Raw genomic sequence first — 15770 nt, 5'->3', positions numbered from 1 at the left:
CTAGGATGAAAAAGAGAATTAATAATCCAACGGAAAAAAACATTGGACCATGGGTTAGGAAGGCCAGAAAGGATTGTGCTACCATCCCAAGAATCATATAGAGTGGGACCTCTTATAAGGTATATATATTTATTTTCCTTAATGTTTGCTGAATCTTAGAATTAGAGGACTTTAAAAGTGAGGAGATTTTCAAGCTTTTTTCCTCAAATCCACTTAAGGGATGCAGGGGAGAAGAAAGGGAGTGAAGATCTGGCCAAAGCTCCAGTACAACACCCTCCTCACCCGCATCCCCCCACCCCGCCCCGCCCCACCCCGTAACTGGAGAAGCTCCACTTTCATCTGTTTTATATATTCTGAAAAAAAAAAAAAAAACGTTGCCGTAGAGTCGCTTCCGACTCACAGCGACCCTAGAGGACCCTATAGGACAGAGTAGCACTGTTCCATAGGGTTTCCAAGGAGCAGCTGACGTATTCCAACTGTGGACCTTTTCATTAGCTGTCAAAAGCTTAACCATTGTGCTGCCAGGGCTTTATATACTAGGCTTCTGGTTAATATTCAATTTGAAAAAAATTAAAATAAAAACCTTTCGATGATCTTGAAAGTCTGTTACAGTTCCAAATAATGTCTGTGGTTTCATCAAATGTATGAAATTAAGTATTTTTTCAAATCTGATGGAAATTGAAAATCAGTTTAAGAAATAAGAATACCCAGACTATGTTTTGTTTTGTTTTCTCTTTCTGTCAATATATTTCCCCCAAACACACAAGTTTTCTTCTAGATTCATCTGGCATAACATTTTTTTTATTTAACAAATAATGTTCAAGATTTCTAATGTCTGCTAGAGTACGCCGGGGGTGGATGTTAAAGAAAACTACAAATTATATAAACTTCTTTTTAAAAATAATAAGAATTGGAAAACTCTTCCTCTAAAACTAGCGAACAGTAGAGTCAGAAAAGCTAATTAAATGGGCCTAAACACCAAAAAAAATTGCTTCTAACTGGTCTAGCAGGAAAATGTGGGGTTCTTTGTATGATTTCCCTTGCAATGATTGCTTTATCATTCATTTAATTTTAATCATGAAAGTTTTTACGTGATCGGACTCTATTCCATTTTTATTAGAAGGCGCCTACTGCCATCTAGTGGTAAGCCTCATAATGACTAATGTTAAAATAAGTTGGTTTTTTAAACCTACTAGGGACTTTGATAAATGGGAGAAAATTCCCAAAAGCAAAATAAAAATTTTAAAGCAATAGTTAAGAATAATTGCACAGCATTAACTGCCATTATATATCAAAGAACTCAGCTATATTTTTCCGTTCCTTTTCGTTTTAGTTACCTAGAATTTAATAGACTTGTGCACTGGTGATCTTTAGTAGATAACTGTCATTCTGATAACCTTGACGATAAGTGTCACTATCAGCTGGCTCACTCTCATTGTGTTGAGAAGAACTGCTAGGAATAACCAGTGAGCCTATCCAGTGAGAGCTTGTCTGATGTCATTGTGAAGGCTCCCTAGGAACCTGCGTTACCATATGTAGCCCAAAGATACATAAAAACAAAACAAAATAAATGAAAAACCTGTTGCCGTGGAGGTTGAGTCAATTCTGACTCATAGCGACCCTATAGGACAGGGTAGAACTGCCCCAGGGAGTTTCCAAGGAGCGGCTGGTGGATTCCACTGCTAACCTTTTGGTTAGCAGCCAAGCGCTTAACCACTGAGCCACCAGGGTTCCCCCGAAGATAGAGACCTCTGGAAATCATCTTTCTTGTTTGATCTCTTTCGGAAGAAATTACAGCAGTAACATTATGAGGCTAGGTCATCACTCCCATAACTTCCACATCTTATGGTCACTCTTAAGGTCCCATCTTTTGTCTTAGTAACTGTCAAAATTGGACTAATCAAACTTTTGTTTATTTTAAATGGTAGAATTAAACTAGAACTTAGTGTAACATGCACTGGCATCCAACCATAATCTCCAAAACATAATCCCAAAATGTAAGCACGATTATGCCTGTGAAACATTTATCTTCTATCTATTCTTTCTCTGCTACTTTATTTCTGACTTAAACTGTAACATCCACTTAAAAGACTCTTAAATCCTTTGTCCTATCTTGTCCTGAGTTGATAACTGCATTTCTATACCTCTGCTGTACATTTCCACTTAGATATACTGCCATCATCTTATACTCACCGTATCCCTAATTGGACTTGTCAGTGGTTAGAAACACTGGTTCGGATGTCAGTCAAGCCTGTATAAAAACTGCAACTTCTTGCTTGCTATCTGTGTGAACTAAGGTAAGTTACTTAATCTCTCTAAAAATGCATTTCCCTATATAAAAAGTGGAGTTAAAAATGGTATTTAACCCTCTAAAGTTGTTATGAGAAGTAAATAAAATAATCCAAGAAATGGGTTTAGTATAGTGCCTGTGACATAGTAAATGTTCAGTAAACTGTTACTATTTTTATTAAGGTTATCATAATTTATTGGAAGAAAAGCCTGGCAATCTACTTCCAAAAGATCTACTATTGAAAACCCTATCGAGCACATTTGTACCCTGACATACATCAGATCACCATGAGTCAGAGTCACGTAGATGTTAACCAGCAAAAACAAATCATAATTTATTACTACCATTCTCCTAAGCCAGAGAATGCTCCTAAATTATTTAGTATTGTCAGTGACACCATCTTACCGCTCCATTCTCAGACTTGAAATTGAAGAGCCTGCTTTGACATCTCCTTCCCCTTAACAAGAGCCCTGGTGGCACAGTGATTAAGAGCTCCTCGGCTAACCAAAAGGTTGGCAGTTCGAATCCACCAGCCACTCTTTGGAAACACTATGGGGCAGTTCTTCTCTGTCTTATAGGGTCACTATGAGTTGGAATCGACTTGATGGCAAAGGGTTTGGTTTTGGTTTTTTCCCTTAATAATCAGACTCTAATTCCTATAGATTCACCCTTTGAAATGCCTATTGCATCTATTGCAGTCCCAATGGCTTCACCTTTGTTTAGGCCTTCAAGTCCCTCTTTCTTGAGCTAATGCAGCATCGCTTTCCTTCTGTTTCTCTCTACCCCAGCCCATCCTGCACGCATCTACAGCACTGGTTGCATTAAAGTAGCTACAATCATAGCACCATCTTGTTAAAAAATCTTCAATGTCTCTGCATCTTATTTCTCAGAAGAAATTGAATTGAGTAGAAGTTCTTAACCTACTATTCAAGAAATGTTTTAAGTTTCTTACCAGCCTCATCTTCCCATGACTTTTCTATGTCTATTCAACATTTCAATGAAATTGTTCTAGTCACTGTTTGAAAATACACACCACAAAACCCCACTTTGGTATTTTTATCATCTTTTTTCCTTTACCTAGAAATATTTTTTAATATACCTTTGCCAGTCAAGATTTTAAATATCTTTTTAAGAGACACTTTCATTCATTCAATAAATATTTAAGTGCCTGCTCCACTCAAAGTGCAATTTTGGGACCATTTGAGGTAAGTGGAAAGAGACTGAAGGTTTGTGTCAGAGAACCAGGGTTTAAATATCATCTCTGCTTTTTTTTAGCCATGGGACATTGAGCTAGTCATCTCCACTGCTTACGCCTTAGTTTTTTCATATTTAAGATGTTGAGTTAATAATAGTTGCTCACAGAACTGTTGTAAATAATGAATTAGATAAAGTATGGAAAAACACCTAGTGCAGGATGTCTGCCACATAAACGTACCTTGGGTAAAATGGTATCTCTTCTATGAAACTTTTATCTATCACTAAAGCAGATGTTATTCTTTTTCACCCACAGCACTTTGGAGACGCATTAATGCCTAATATTTAACTGTGAGATCTTTGCAGCCAGAAAGACCTAAGTTCAAATGTCAGCTCACTATTATGTGAGCTTGAGCAAGCCACTTAACCTCTCTCATCATCAGCTTCCTCCTCTCTAAACTAAAGATAATAGTAGTAATTACTCACAGGATTGTTGTAAGGATTAAATAAGATTATGCATGTAAATGCTTTGATGATAAATTAAGCTGTTTGTATCATAGTCATTTTTTGATATTTGTCTAATCTCCCCTGCCTAATTGCAAAATTCTGAAGGCAAGAGCTGTAATCTACCAACTTTTAAATCATCCATAGTGTTGTGCATTTAGAAAGGTCTCAATATATATTTGTTTAATAGCATTGGAAAGTAAGCATTCATTCTTCAGATATCACAGTGAATCTGAGGGAGTGGAAAGCACAGATGCACAGGTAGCATTCTCTAATCTAAATTCACATAAAACTGAAACCAATTTTAAATTTTCTCTTAAGAAATTTGTGGTTTGTTAAAACAACAGAAAAGTTATTCATTGCTTTTCCCTTTTCAGACTTGGAATATTCTAGTATTAGATATCTCCAGACCACAGAATAGACACAAAACATATGAAAGCTGGGATACAAAGGAACACAAAGGATCAAAGGAACTAGTGAGGCAATGTGCAAACTATTGCTAGTAATCTAATCAATACCTGAGCTGTCAGTAGACACAGGAACCTCCTTACCCCAAACTATGATGATATAGCTGCAACAATGGGCTCAAACATACCAACAATTGAGAGGATGGCACAGGACTAGGCAATGCTTCCTTCTGTTATACTAAGGTTGCCATGAGTCAGAGCTGACTCGATGGCAACTAACAACGTAAGTAAGAAAAAAATTGAAAACATTTAATTACCTTAAAATGACTCTGCTAAGTAAATTATCCAGAATAACAGCAAATCAGTGACAGAGCTAAGAGTAGAACGCACGCTTATTCCTCAGCCCAGGGCCTGTCTCAGTGTTCTGGCTTGTCAACATTTCAATTAAAATATGATGTGGTGTTCTCTAAAATAGCCAGAGTTTCTATTAAAGTATGAAAATTTATTTTAAATGTCAGAATTCAGTTTATATTTCTTAAAACTCTTATGGCAATTGCAAGGTAATTTCTTTGCTTGAATGAGCTATTACTCTGGCAATTATTTTATCTGCAGTTAAATAAGACTCACAAATAGAAGGTAAGAGACTTACTGGGCCTGTTAGCTAACATTCTATTCTATGACAGTCAGTTGTAATAAGTAAAATTAATTGCTCAATTCAGAGACCCATAATCTCTCATTGAAATGGTCTCAAATACTATTCTAAGGAGGAGGTAAAAAAGGCCTAGAGCAAACTAATATACTTCACCGGTCATTCATTTTTTGGGGGAAAAAAGTATAAATTCTACAATTTCTATGTACTCATTAAAAGGTAAAATGAATATCACCAGGGGACTCAATTTTTTATTTTTACTTGCCTAAAATAGTTAATATAGAATTTTTTATAATGAGCACTCAAGAATAAAGACATGACTGTGAATGTAGAACAAGAATTGAGCTGTATAGGAAACCTAGACAAGGAATTTACCATTAGGTCTGAACACTCAAATATGGCCATCACTTGAATGAATTACTAGAAGAGATTGTGACCATCTCTCCCTAGAGACGTTTTAAATGCAGTATCTTTAAGAATCATGTTCAATCAGATGTCTACTGTCTGAAATAATTTAGGAGAATCATGCCCAGAGGCAGGAAATAGACTAGATAAAGCCTGGGGGGTCCTTCCAGCCTTCTCTTTTACGATGTTCAATGCAGTGAAATTTCAGTTAAACAGAATATTTGGAGCAATGGAAATCTTGATAAATCTGACTTTTTTGTGCATTTGCTTGAAAGCTTTAAAGGAAAAATCCCTCACTAGGTTCCAATTTTCTAAATCTTTTTTATATTAGCAGATTTCACTTTCCTGCCAGATTAATACAATATTTTTTTCTTTCATTAAAACTTTCTAGGGCTAAGGGTTATCAACATACTCATCAATTCTTATAATCCAAGATTATGGAAATGGCCAAGTTAAAGGGATTTAGTCTTAGAGCAGAGACAACAGGATTTTCTGATGGATGTAATATGTGCAAAAAAAGAGATCAAGAAAAACACCATGATTTTGGGGATGCGTAACTGGCAGAAAGGAACTGCCATTAACTGAAATGAGGAAAACTGTGGGAGGACCTCATTAGGGTGGAAATATCACGAGTTCAATTTGGAGTATCTTCGTTTTGAGATGCCTAGTCACCCTTCAAGAGGAGACGATCAGTAGACAGAGATATCTGTAGCTGAGGATAGAGGCAGGTTTGTGCTGTAAAATTACCTAAGCACTTTACAATCCCTACTTCCGTCGAAATAATCGTATCCTACAACAACACATTTGAAATATTGTAATATCAATTAATTTTTTTTTCCTAAATCATTTTTCTTCCTCTGATTGAAAAATGTAAAACAACATGCATTAAGTAATAATAACAATACCCAATATCTGCATTATCTGACATAACCCCCCAAACTAACCCTAACTGAAAGATACTTTTAGTATCCTCACTTTACAGATGAGGACACTGAGAGTTAGGTAACTTTCCCAAGATCACACAGCTGATAAGTTGAGCACTGGTCTTTCTTCAGATTCCAAACTTTGCATCACAATGTAGTTCTGCCTCTCTTTGACGATTTTGTTTGCCCTCTTTTGTGTTATTTTTTTCCTCAGCAACTGTACTCATATGTATGCATATACACCCACACAACCATTCCTCAAAACTTTTGCCTTTTAATCAGTGCAGCACAAGATTACAGCACTGCCAGAGGCTCAGGTTCTTTTTCATTGAGTACTTGTGGCTTCGATTCAATTTCTCCATTTTCCTCTTAATATATTCGTTTTAAATTGGTGCCAGTTGAGAAAAATAATTGTTATACACATGTATTATGAGTACTCTGACATCAAAATTCCTGGTTACATTAGTGGTGGAATCATAGAATTCACAGTCGTTGACAGAAGTTTAGATAGAAAAAAGATCCAATTAATTTTTACCATAAAGTTTGTTATAATTTTTTATATATAACAGCTTCATTGAGATATAATTTTCATACCATACAATTCACCCTTTAAAGTACACAATTCAACAATTTTTAGTGTACTCAGAGTTTGTCATGTTTGAAATCTTGTTAAAATTTATAATAAAGTGGGTATTCACTATCTTTTATTCTTACCTCTGCAAATTATTTGTAAAACAATTTAAAAATAAAAAGAGAGGGCTTATCAGACCTAGATGGTAAGTGGTAATGACTATTTCTTCTGGTATATTGACAGTAAAACCAGTGAGCAAAAGACGCACCTCCTCTCACCCCTCTGGCCCCATCATTCCACAGGAAAGTAATCTTATTGCTATGCTAAATCTCTCCCTTCCCCTCCCTCTAAAAAACAAAAACATCCTTAATTAAAGTCCAAGAGAGTCTTAACTTCTTTCTAAGCAATTTAGGACTCAAAGGGTTCAGGTCCTCTGGCTCGCTGCACTAAGGGCTTCAGGGCACAAGCTGGTGGTGGTGGGGGGGTGGTTCAAAGGCCTGCCAGGGAGGCTAGGATGAATACCTCACAGTGGTACTCTGCTCTGTGGACAGAGACCCTACTGCACCTGGCCAGGCTGAGCTGTTAGTATATCATAGCACTGAGCAGGAGAGGCATGGGTTTCATTTGAATTTCAGAGCTACTTGGGCTCCATCTTCTTATTTGTAAGAAGTGGCCATTTGGGATAAGCAGTTCCCAACCTAGGGTCTCATGTTACTTGTTCTCATATCAGAAGTGGGGATCCTTAATGTATTCTAAGTATTTTTTAAAGCCTAAAAGTAATCACACATTCCCCTAAGGTGTATTGCATAGGTTAATTAAAACCCCTGTAAAATGGAATTAGTAATGGAATTTGCACATTACAGAGATGTTGGCAGAAACCTCAGGGCATGTGATTATTATTTTGTGATCTTCTCACCATGGTTACATTGCTTATTAAATTATAAATGTATCTTCAATCAATAACAAATTGGGAAATGATTTTTTTTGGTAGATAAAATAATATTAAAACATGATGTTCTCATCAGGAACAGGAGGAGGATATGGAATGTGTGACTAATTGGCTCCATGAACAACTGCCTCCTTTGTCATGAGACCAGAAGAACTGGATGGTGCCTGGCTACCATTACTGAACATTTGGATCAAAGATTCTATAGAAGAATTCTGAACAAAAGGGGGAAAATGCAGAGCAGAATATCTCTGAACAAAAGGGGGAAAGTGTAGAGCAGAATATCAAATTCTCATGGACTCTAGACTTTCTGGAGCCATGGAGGCTGCATGAACCCCTGAAACTATTGCCCTGAGATAATCTTTAAACTTAAACCAAAAATATCCCCTGAAATCTTCTTAAAACCAAATAATAGTTTAGTATAACTAGTAAAGAATGTCTGCCCTGAGCATTATGCTCTTTCAAGATCTATCTAGATAGGATCAAATGGCAACAGCAACTCGAAAGATTAGATAGGAACCTCAGGGAGCAGTGAGTTTATGTTAATGGGGGGGAACAACTCAGAAAAGGAGATTGAGAATGATTGCACAACTGAAAATATAATCCATGTCACTAAATTGTTCATACAGAAACTGTGGAATTGGTGTATGTTTTGCGGTGTATATTCTCAACAACAACAAAATAAATAAAATTTAAAAAACAAACAACAAAAAGAAATAATGAAATCCCTGATGAAGAAAATAGTAAGAGAAACAACCCTTGAGGTTGAAAATGTTCTTTCGATAATACCTCAATATTTTCCCACTCTGATGATGGCAGGCCTTACTCTGAAGTACAGCAACTGCATTACTCATAGCAACATGGGAGTTCAGAAACAATCACTACATGGAACATGGAACAGAGCACAGTGAAAGGTCAAATTCATCACCTGTAAATGATATTAACAGTTATGCCTACCTCCCAGTAAAAGCAGAAAGCACAGCTCTTGTGGTCAAGGACCTTACAGTTTAGATGGGGAGAATACATTACTACGAAGTCAGCTAATAGTGATATCCATGAGGGTATGCTTAAGTAAATAGTCATCATCATCATAATAATAATAGTAGTTTCCGTCAAGTGAACTCTGACTCATGGCGGCCCTATGTGTCAGAGGATAACTGTGCTCTATAGGGTTGTCAATGGCTGATTTTTTGGAAGTAGCAGGCCTTTCTTCTGAGGTGTCTCTGAGTGGACTAGAACCCCCGACCTTTTGGACAGCGGCAGAACAGTTTAACTGTTTGCATCACCCAGGGACTCCATAATAATAATAGTTAGCATTTATTGAGCACTTGCTGTGAGTTCGGCACTGTGCTAAAAACTGTACATCAAAGGGTAGAACAAAGGCAAAAAAACTTGTTGCAGCTGAGACGATTCCCACTCATAGAGACCATATAGGATAGAGTAGAACTACCCCAAAGGGTTTCCAAGGAGTGGCTGGTGATTCAAACTGCTAACCTTTTGGTTAGCAACCTGAGCTCTTAACCACTGCGCCACCAGAGCTCTGAAAAACAAAGGCACAGAGATGTTAATTGTTGTGGTTATAATTATACTACTAAGAAGTTGTGGAGCTGGCTACAAGCCCAAGGCCTGGGCTCTTTATGTTATAGTAACGGCTCTAGAGATAATATACTAGATGACAGACACAAGAGAAGAAATATGTACTGGTATTTAGATATCCTTTGACCCTCACAGCAGCCCTGAGGTCAGAAAGGTCCAAGGTCACTCTCTCAGTGAATCAGTGCTCTTGCCAGGATTTGAACCCAGGTCTCTGACTGCAAAGCCCAGCTTCTCCCCACTCAAAAGTGTCCTTAGTAAAGCACACTGCAGAGAAAGGTGCTACCACCATGGGTCTGATGTCCCCATAGCCTTTGCTCCATTTCCCAGCTAGGAATGCAGGTGGTTGGCTGACTGGAGGTGAAGTGCTGGGGTCTGTGGCTGAAGTTTCTTGAACCCCACTTGGGAGTGTAAGATCATACTGGGAGTGAGAGCTCCACAGATTATCATGCTCTGCTACGGGCTCCAGCAGCCTTTGCAACACAAGTGGAGGTTCGTGTCTGGGGGCAGACCCCCAAAACACCCCCTTACATGCTGCCTTCTGAGCCCTACCCATTTCCGTGCCTTTCCTGGTTCCCCATGCCATCAGTGTTGTTTCGTCCCTGATCCCTGCTGGCCCTGTGGGCCTGCTCCCAAGTTCTCACACTTCCAGCATACGTTCTCTGCTTTGCATAATGGGCAAGCTGGTCCCAGTCAATCAGCTCCCAGATCCTGTTTAATATCCTGTCTGCTACCAGCTGCCAGGAATCTTAAGGACCACAACCTAACTATGTGAGTCTGACAGTAACATTTTAATCAAAAGCTTCAGCTCTTGATTCCATGTTGCCAACAACCACATTCCCACCAGTGGGTGCCCAGGACAATTTCACAAAATGCTTTTGGCTACCCAGAATCAACACCTTGCCTATTGGGAGCAGGAGGCTGGGCCCCACCTTCACTGTGGAAGCCAAATGGGGTCAGTTGTCTTCTCCCTACTCCTGTAGTTGGGTCACAGACACCAGGTTTGACCAATCAGCCACTCACACTTGGAAATGTGAACCGTAAAGACAAAGGGACTGTTGAAAAATCATTCACTGCAAGTCTGGCCATGGTTGTGGTGATGTCATCCTAAACCAGAATGCTTCTCAGCCATGACCTTGGCTGTGTTCCATGATGTAAGCTTCTCTGGATTCTATTTCTGAGCTGAGTTTTCCAGGATTCTCATGGATTCTGAGTCACCTGAGATCCTTCCAATAATTTTCTGTGCCAGAATTTCTTTTTTTGTTTGCAGATACACCACCTAATTTGTTGTGGACAACATCCGGTGCAGAGGCTTCTAGCCTCCAATGTGGGAATCTTTTCTAAAATCCTGTTGCGGTGGAGCTACCCTGAGAGGGCAGGAGGGCAGGCCTGCATTTTTTAAAATGGCTTCTGAATAAGCTGTGCATTTAAGCTGCCAGTATTGCAGTACTTGATTTAAAGTATTAGCATCTATTAGGTAGTGGGGACTGGCTGAGGCACAGCAAGCAGCTCTGGTTTCCCACCCTTCTGCTCCAAGATAGAGGTGGTGGGTAGTATCTCATCTTTGGGTTCCACAATGCTCACATGGTCAGGCAGGGGCTTCTTAGGGCCAATCTTCCCACTTGGGTTCGATGTCGGCATGATCTTCACTTTGATGCCCAACATACCATGTCTTAGCAGCACATGGCGCACAGCATGTCATCGAGTAAACGGAGTCCCCACTGTGGATCACCAGGCCATCCACAAATTTCCTGGATCTAGTCCTTTGTCCTCAGAATTACCCAGACACCACAACTTTGCAGCCCTTGACCTCACTCTCCATGATGACTGCAGCATACCATGTCAGGCTCTCCCTCCGTACAGCAAGTCCTCCTAGGAGTTTGTAATGCAGAGACTCTGCCTGGGCAATGGTACACAGACCTCTCGTGGCCACGTTTTCAGAGTAAAGCTCTATACTGCCCTCAGGGAAGCCAAACCTCTTCTGAACTACAGAAGTCAATTTCTGGATCCACTGACCCTTCTCACCAAGAACATTCTGCATCCTGGTCTTTAGCATGATGATTTCTATTCTGGTTGGTGTAACTTGAACTTCAACTCCAAGAGCAACCATCTTGGAGTCAGAAACTCATTCGGTTCAGCTTTGAAGATGCCATCAGCGACAACCTGCCTCTTCCTGGAAAATTGCACCACCATCTTGCCACAGCGTGCTGCCAAAAGGAAAGGCTGTTACAATTCTTTTGTCATTCAGAATTTTTTTCTGATGCTAACATTTTTGAATGCAGAAAATATGCTGTCAAAAAATAATTTAACCTATTATTTAGTTATCCTTCTACTTAGAAGAGTAATGAAAGCAAAGATGGAAAATTCCAGTTGTTATTTTCCCACAAGTAATATTTTTTTTACTTTAAGTTGAGCAATGGATTATTTCTCTACTTCTCTCTCTCTTCGTACTCAATGTGAGGACCAACTTACATGTCTGTCATGCTCTCATTTTATTTAAATAAATTTCTAGGCCATCTTTTTAAAGGTACAGTATTTGTAGTTTCAAAATCACGTTAACAATTTGTCTGAATTAGATATTATGAATGACTGTCCTGTTTTACAGCTGAAGAACCTGAGATTCAGAGAAAACAGGTTGTTGACCCCAAATTACATATTCTTGCTAGCAGCAGAGCTAAATTTGCAACTTGATGTTCTAGTTCAATTTGTCTCAAACTTTAGCTTGCACAGAAGTCTCCTGGAGACCTTATTAAAATACAGATTCTGATTCAGTAGGTGTGAAATCAAGTCTGAGAATCTGTTTTTCTAACAGACTTCCAGATGACAATGATGCTTCTGGTCTGAGGACACATCATGAATAGCAAGGGACTACATTAAACTGCTGTTCATAGTATAATTCAGGAGAAAATTTTAGCTTATTTGCAAAGGTCAGTGATTCATTCACTCATGTTTAATAAACACCTACTATGTTTGAATATTGTGATGTAAAGATGAATATAACACAGCTCTATCCTCTAAGAACTCATAGTCAAGTAAAGAAGGCAAGGTCCTCTACAAACAACCACAATATAAAAGACAGGCAAACAACTATGATATAAAAGACATGATGCATTTGAGATAATTTTGAAGGGCAGGCAGAATTTATTTTTATAATTCCAAACTCAACACTTGTAAAGAATTCAAACAATGCCAGATACATAATATAAAAAGTGAGATACCCCCACCTCACTTTCATTCTCACTCTGCATGCATACTTTTAATGAGTCAATGTGTATCCTTTCATATACAGAACATAAACATAGAGATACAGTAATTTAAAAAACAAGATCATAGTCTAAATATTGTTGGTTAAGTTTTTTTTTTCCCTCATTCAAGAAAGAACATACACACACATATACACATACAGACACACCACACAATTTATTTTAATGGCTACATAGTTTTCCCAATAAGTGTCACCATAATTTGTTTAATCATTCCACCATTGATGTGCATTTAGTTTGTCTCCAATATTTTTTCTGATTACAAATAGTGCTTCAAGGAACACACTTGTTCATATGCACTTAGACACATTCTGTATAATAGATGCCTAGAAATGGAATTGAGGAGGTTGAATAACATATACATTTTTACTTTTGATAGGTAATGCTAAATTAACCTCTAACAAGATTTTATCAATTTAGACACCATTCAGCAGTATGTAATAGTGCCCTTTGCCCTATCTTCTTGCTAACACTGCATACCATTATTGCTTTTTAATCTTGTCAATCTGTGGTATATTAACATATAAATATTAAAAAAGTATAAATATATAATAAACCATTTAAATATTTATTTATATACTTATATATGCATATGCATATAATATTTATATAAATATACATTACATAGAAAGACAGGAAAGAAGGAAAAGACCAAAATGGACGTCAGAAGAGACTCTGAAAATTGTTCTTCAGCACAGAGTAGCTAAAGAAAACTTAAGAAGTGATGAAGTAAAAGAGCTGAACAGAGAATTTCAAAGGGCGACTCGAGAAGACAAGGTAAATATTGAGTTGCATCACTGAAGGATTCTATGGACAAAATATTGAATGATACAGGAAACATCAAAAGAAGACAGAAAGAATACACAGATTCCTTGCACCAAAATGAATTGGTGGATGTTCAATCATTTCGGGAGGTAGCATATTATCAAGAACCACTGATACTGAAGGAAGAAGTCCAAGCTGCACTGAAGGCATTAGCGAAAAACAAGACTTCAGGAACTGACAGAATACCAATTAAGATGTTCCAACCAACAGATGCAATTATTGAAGCTCTTACTCATCTATGTCAAGAAATTCTGAAGACAATTACCTGATCAACCATGTAGAAGACATCCATATCTGTGCCCTTTCTAAAGAAAGGTGATGAAATGGAATGCAGAAATCACTGAACAATATCATTAATATCACATTTTAGCAAAAATTTGCTGAAGATCATTCAAAAATTACTGCAGCCATACATCAACAGGGAACTTCCAGAAGTTCAAGCCAGATTCAGAAGAAGACATGGAATGAGGGATATCATTGCTGAAGTCAGATGGATCTTGTCCGAAAGCAGAGAATACTAGCAAGATATTTATCTGTGTTTTATTGACTACATGAAGGCATTCAACTGTGTGGATCATACTAAACTGTGGATAACATCCCAAAGAATGGGAATTACATAATGCTTAATTGTGCTCACGAGGAAACTTAACATGAATCAAAAGGTTTTTGTTCAAACAGAACAAAGGGATACTTCTTGGTTTAAAATCAGTATAACTATGTGGCAGTGTTGTATTTTTTCACCATAATTATTGAATCTATATGTTGAACAAACAATCCGAGAAGCTGGACTATATGAAGAAGAACATGACCTCAGGATTGGAGGAAGACTCACTCATTAACAATCTTTGATATGCCAATGACACAATCTTAATTGCAGAAAATGAAGACTTGAAGCACTTACTGATGAAGGTCAAAGACCACAGCCTTCAGTATGGATTACACCTGAATGTGAAGAAAATGAAAATTCTCACAATGGACCAATAAAGAACATCATGATAAATGGAGAAAAAATTGAAATTGTCAATGATTTCATTCTACTTGGATCAACAATCAATGTCCATGCAAACAACAGTCAAGAAATCAAATGATGTATTAAAGTAGGCAAACAAATTTGTTGCAGAAGACCTCTTTAAACTTTTCAAAAGTTAAAACATCATTTAAATTATGAAGATGTGCCTGACCCAAGCCATGGTATTTTCAATAGCCTCATGTGCATGGGAAAGCCTTGTAGGCAGATTTTTAATAAGTTTTCATCATCAAGTTTGAACAATGGAAAATGGGGATAGATGGAAGAGATGAGTTGATAGCATAATGTGGGACAAGGGACGGGAATCGGAGTCATTTTCTTTGGCAAGAGGTCTAGAAACCATGAGAGACCTAAAAAAGGAATCAGCTGCCTTCCCACATTGATACTGACTTAATGATATTTCCTGGGCACAATTATGAATAACCTATAGTATGCTGGTACATTCATTGGTTTCACTACTCTAACATGAATATCAAAAGCTCTCTATCTGACACTGCTTATCATTCACCCAGTATTCATTTTCCACCTATCTGAGCTTATTAAAACGTATTATTTCATATTGTCTTTGGGAATAGCTCATTTAAAAGGTTAGTTTAATATGGTCAGACCATTACTCAAAGAAAATTTGACAGCAATGGAATTCATTTCTTTTCTTCATAGGAAACCTGTTAAATTGTTCTGTTTTAAGCAGGTTAATTGACTCAACAGTACATAACAACAACAGTAATTTTATCTGGAAATAAACTGATCTGTGAGTGTAGTTAATTATTTTGATTCCACTTGATTTTATTTGACTTCCATTTAACCAATTTACTTATTTTATTTGTCTCCATGTTTCCTATTGTATGGGAAAATTCCTGCTTTGTGCTCTTACTTTACTGCTTACATGGAAATAAGAATTATAGAAATTCATAGCATTTAACACAATTGTCATTTTTGCATTGTGCAGGCCATGACTAGGACCCCTAACATCTATAAGGGGTGATTTTTCTTATTATTCAAAAGTCTTTGCTTACTCACTTGCAATTGTGCCTTCACAAATCTCTTTTAGCATCAGGGGTAGATATTGAGAATATATTCTGACTTCAGTTCTTCTCATTATCTGCTGCCTGAGGCCATGGATACTCATACCAGTGACAGCCCACATGAGAAAGCTTGCTGAAATGTGGGCTT

General features: G+C 37.6%; 1 pseudogene; it reads right to left on the bottom strand.

Annotated features, from left to right (window-relative positions):
• Window positions 1-10955: 10955 nt before the first annotated feature.
• LOC101359937 (40S ribosomal protein S3 pseudogene) lies at window positions 10956-11675 on the bottom strand (annotated as a pseudogene).
• Between the last annotated feature and the right edge of the window lie 4095 nt (window positions 11676-15770).

The sequence above is a fragment of the Trichechus manatus genome, unplaced genomic scaffold, assembly GCF_000243295.1.
Source record: "Trichechus manatus latirostris isolate Lorelei unplaced genomic scaffold, TriManLat1.0 scaffold00224, whole genome shotgun sequence".
NCBI lineage: Eukaryota > Metazoa > Chordata > Mammalia > Sirenia > Trichechidae > Trichechus > Trichechus manatus.
Note: the sequence above shows the minus strand (reverse complement) of the source record. Positions and strands in the feature narration are given on the sequence as shown.